At 33.8% G+C, this 5395-nt stretch overlaps 1 pseudogene; it reads left to right on the top strand.

Annotated features, from left to right (window-relative positions):
- The first annotated feature begins 1169 nt into the window (after positions 1–1169).
- Positions 1170–1889, top strand: LOC121156643 (annotated as a pseudogene).
- Positions 1890–5395: the final 3506 nt, after the last annotated feature.

Below are 5395 nucleotides of genomic sequence, written 5' to 3'. Positions count from 1 at the left end.
TAGAGGTTCATCTATTTTATTTTCTCAAAAACACAATATTTGGCTTTGTTTTTCTGCATTACTTTTTAAGTTTCGGTTTCACTTATATTTTTCTGATCTTTACTATTTCTCAACTTATATTCTCTGGGGATTTTATTTATCTTTGCTTTTCTAAGTCTTCCAGATGTATCATTCAACATTTAAGTTAAGGCATTGCCTTTTTCAGTGTAATCTTTTAATACTATACACTCACATGTTAACATACATTTTATTGTTGTATCAAATATATTTTGACATATTGTGTTTTTATTTTCATTCAATTCAAGAAAGCAGTTGATTTACTTTTTAAATTTTGCCAATCATCACTGTTCATTCAGTAGCAAGTTATTTAATTTCCAAATGTTTATGAATGTTCAACTGGCTTTTTATGTTAAATCCTTTATCATCTGAAAATTATATATGATATACTTTAATCTTTCTAAATTTGCTGTTTTTTTGACAAATATATGATCTTTTTCTAGAAAATATTATGTGTGCTAATGAGAAGAATGTGTAGTCTGTAGCTTAGGATGGAATTGGATGCACATGCCTATTAGGTCCATTAAGCACATTTTTAATGAACTTTCATTCCATTGTAATTTTACTTTAAAGTGGCTATTTTAGGCATTTTTTTGCAAAAGAAATTTTGAAATTCAATTTACACTGAATCTTGAAGAAAAAAGTAGTGTGGACAGCAACATACAATAATTTGATATGTCTTTGATAAGACTAGATAATTTTGCTCATTTTTACCTTCGATTTATTTTCCTTCTAATGTCTTAATATCAGGGATTTTACCAAGATTAAATGTATAGATATAAAACAAATGTAATTTTGATGTAAGCTTGATGCCCTGAGTATTAAGCAATTATAAAGCAAGATAATTGGTGAGATTTCCATAAAATATACATATCTGTATAAGGAAAATATTATGAAATTCATTATAACCATCCCAAACAGTGTAAATCTTTCATTTCTCAATTTCTTAGTAAGTGTACACAACAAATACATCTGATAATTATGAAGAGTCATTATATAACAGAAATTCTACTCATCTCCCTGGGTTGGTGCAGAGGTGCTGTCAAGCACGGGGACAGGTCTGGCCCAGTTGAGGTTATCTGAGAAAAACTTCATTCAGCAAAATCTGCAAGATCCAGAAGAGTAGAGGTGCCAGAAATGGATCCAGCTTAAAGGTCCATAGACATCAAAATGTGCAAAAAATTCCATGGTGGCTCTGTGGTGAAGATGCAAGGGGATGAGAATACATGAATTATGTGGGACTTGTTTAAAGCACAACTCATATATCCTTATGTGGAACTGGTTTTGTAAGCTATGAATAAGGCATGCAGTGACCAGGTCACTAAGGATGCTACAGAAGCTATAAAGTATAATCTTGGTGTCAAGTGTGCTCCCATCATCCCTGATAAGAAGCCAGTTGACAGATTCAAGCTGAAACAAATGTAGAAATTGCCTAATGGCACCATCCAAAATATTCTGGGTGGCACCATTTTCAGAGAAGCTATCATCTGCAAAAATATCCTTGGGCTTTTGACTGAATGGGTAGAAGTCATCATCATAGGCTGACATGCTTATGTGGGTCGATACAGAGCAACCAATTTTGTTGTTCCTGGATCTGGGAAGGTGGAGCTAATCACACTGAGAGATGGGACCCAGAAGCTGATACACCTCTTACATAACTTTGAAGACCGCGATGACATTGCCATGGGAATGTACAATCAGGATAAATCGATTGAAGATTTTGAATACAGTCTTTCCAGATGGCTTTGTCTAAGGGTTGGCCTTCATATCTGAGCACCAAAAACACTATTCTGAAGAAATATGATGGACGTTTTAAAGATATCTTTCCATAAAAGATAACCACAAAATTGTTTCTTAAAGTCTGTATGAACTACGGATTTACTGTCTTCCTCTCCTGCCCAGGACCACGGGCAATGAGAGGCTTTGGGGTTACAGCTTCCCTTCTGGAAATGCATGTGATTGGAACAAAGCATGAGCAGAAGTATATTGCATTGAAATACTGTGGTCATGTTTTATGAAGATCTTGTTGAATGTTGCAAATAAGTTGAATATTTGCAAGGCCACTGGAGAACGTGGAATCCAGAATAAATACCACCCAGAGGTTGGTTCTTTCTGTGTGTCTCCTCCTTCTCTTGACCTGCCCTGACCTGAATATTGTGCGACCCTAAACAGCCTATGTCATGCAAGTGCAATAAAGTAAGATGCATTGTATTGGACATTTGTTGACTTCCGCTGAGCCCTTTCATTTCGTTTATATAAATGCGATATCTCAGAAGTTCATATTAAACACTATAATGGTCCTGATCTTTGTCTGAACTATTAATTTTAGCTGAAGTTAATTCAAATTTGAAAATACATATAATATAAATTACATATAAACACAAAATATTAATAACTGCAATTCAGAAATTAATGGGAAAAGCTCACATTTTTAAAACAAAGTATAAAATAGGTGAAAAGTGAAATTTCTTATACTAAGTTAAATAGAAACCAAATCACATGTACAGCTAAATGTATTTCAGCTTTGCTCCTTGATGCATATAGACTTCCCATTTTCTTCTGCTTGGTGCTTGTTTCCATGTATGATTTATAATTCATCAGTATATTCAATGAAGCGTATGGTTCCTTCCACATGCACAAAATGAAATGCATGTTTTCAGACTAGAGAGGTAAACAGAAGCGTTTCCTGACTATCAGGAGATTATTTTCAGAAATCTTTCTGAGGCTATTGCCGCAGCATTACCTATTACGGATCATCAACCCTACCGTATGCATTCAGGAAGGTAGTCAAATAGGCACTGTGTTGCAGCATAGAAAAAGATTTGTTTGTGTTTTTAACTAGCAGAAAAATAACAAACATAAGTTAGCAGAGGGAAGATCCATAAATGACGTAGTCAGAGTTTCCCCACCTCTTTGAATTCAAAATACTTTAATAACAAACAAGCGTCTCCAATATTTACCATATGTGTCGGAAACATGTAAATTTACCAGTGAAGTAAATAGTATTGCATGTTGTGTCTTTACACAGTGCGGAATATAAAAGTCATATATGGAATAAAGCAATTCCTAAAAGTTACATGCAAAGCTATAGATGATGTGATATGAGGCAAGTAAAGGAAAATTATAATATGAATTTAAGTTTTATTAGCAAATATGGTGGTGGTATGAAATGGGACAAATCAAATTCAACATGAAGTGTTAATAGATGAATAAAATTCATTATATAAATTATCTATAAATTTAAAAATAATAGGAAATTAATTTTGAAAACATTAATTAATGGAAATCAGAAACATTCAATAAATTAAATGTTATTTGCTAAATAATGCATTTTTAAATTATAAAAAGCACATATTCTGGTATATGGACAACTTGCAAAGATTTTATAAATTCTTATTGGAAAGTCAGATCAGATTTACAGAGAGGAGAGGCAGAAAGAAAGACCTTCCAACCTCTGGTTTTCTCCCCCAAAAGACCACAACTGGCCAAAGCTAAGCTAATTCAAAGCGAGAATGCAGAAGCTTTCTCCATGGTTCTCAGATGGGTGCAGAGTCCGAAGATGTTAAGCATTCCCTTCAGCTTTATACAACCAGGGAGCTGGATGTGAAGTGGAGTAGCCAAGACACGAACCAGTGCCCATATGGGATAACACTGCTTGTAAGATGAGGGTTTAGCATTGAGCTATCATGCCAGACCTGATGATGGACTTTGTGTGTGTGTGTGGTTACAGTTCTATAAGTTTCTTGCAATGCATGAAGTGATGTGATCATTACCAATATATAGAACATGATTATACAGAACATACAGAACATGATTAATCCATTCTTTATGCTCATTCTCCCGCCCAGTCTGAGGAAATCAGTAATATGTTTTCTGTCTCCATAAAGTTTTCATATCCTGAATATCATATAAGTTGAATCATGTAATATGTAAACTCTTGAGTCATGCTTGTTCCTCTTCGGACGATGTCTTGAGAGTCACTCACATTATTAGTATCAGGTAGTTGTTATAAACATCAGACTCATGTAAATGGCTTCCATAGAGTATTCAGAGTCTTATTCCATAGATTAGTGGTGGAGCATTAGAGTATGGTGCTTAAATTGTCTGAGGTTACTTGATGTAAGAAATATGAAAAATACTATTTGAATTCATTTCCCAGGTAAAGGTTATTTTGCTCTTTTTAAGGCAAAATAACTGTTGGCAGAAATGGCCAAATAAATGGAAAAATAAACACCTGCACTTCATTAGAAAATATTTCAGAATCAGGAAATATCAATGGAATTCTGTCTTGTTAAAGTTCTTATTAATTGATAATATACGTCAGTCGAGTGCAAGCATTTTCAGAGATCAAACCATTGAATTAAAGTACGAATATTGGCAAAATACAGAAGTCGTTGAAAAGGCAAAACTCGCAGGTTGTAAGAAATATAAACTCCTACAACTACAGAAGCAAAGCAGGTATATGAGGATTGCTTTACATTTAGTAAACTATGCAATGCAATGCATATTTACTATAGCATGACTAGAATGTTTTTGGTTAAAATTGGCAACAAGCATTGTTGGATCTAGGAATGAAAATCTTTTCTCAGTTTGTTCTCATCCCATGACAGGAAACTACTTCCTAAAGAAAACTATCTGAAATTTTGACCCATTTTATCTCAAAAGGCCACTTGGAACTAGGGTAATTTAATTTACCTAAGTCTGGATTGCACTGGAATGCCATGAATCTTTATTCCAGTTTGACTACCTTCCTCTTTTAAAATGCACCATGTGAATAATTACATACAGGAAAGAAACCCCATGATGACGTAGAGCTGTTACTCAGTGACAAGCCAAAAATGTGAGAACAAACATAAAACTTTTAAAAGCTGAGCAGAGATTGTCTCAATGTATTTCAAAGGTAATATTGGCATAAACACACTTTAATGTGAGATTTCCAGACTCCAGACTTGTAAAAATATTGATTTATTTTTGCGTTAAGGCATGCAATCTATGACCATTTTTACAATTGCATAATATGAAACTACTGCAAGCAACCCGAGGTTCTTCTCATGTAACTTACCTTTACTCATATGCACTGGAAATGATTTTTCCTTTTGAAATTGGATAGGAAAAACAGAAAGCATATAAGAGAACATTTCAGGGCTATATCTTTTATTTATTTATTTATTTATTTATTTATTTATTTATTTATTTATTTATTTATTCATTTATTTATCATAACTGGAACCGCATCCAGGTTTCCTGCATGTGTTCAAATACTGGGGCATTGCCCAATGCTGTCTCAAGGCACGTTAGCATAGAGTTGGAAGAGGATTGGAGCAGCTACAATTCAAAT

Source organism: Ochotona curzoniae, unplaced genomic scaffold (assembly GCF_017591425.1).
Source record: "Ochotona curzoniae isolate NIBS_2020 unplaced genomic scaffold, NIBS_Ocur_1.0 contig_3498, whole genome shotgun sequence".
NCBI lineage: Eukaryota > Metazoa > Chordata > Mammalia > Lagomorpha > Ochotonidae > Ochotona > Ochotona curzoniae.
This window is presented reverse-complemented; position numbering and strand designations above follow the sequence as displayed.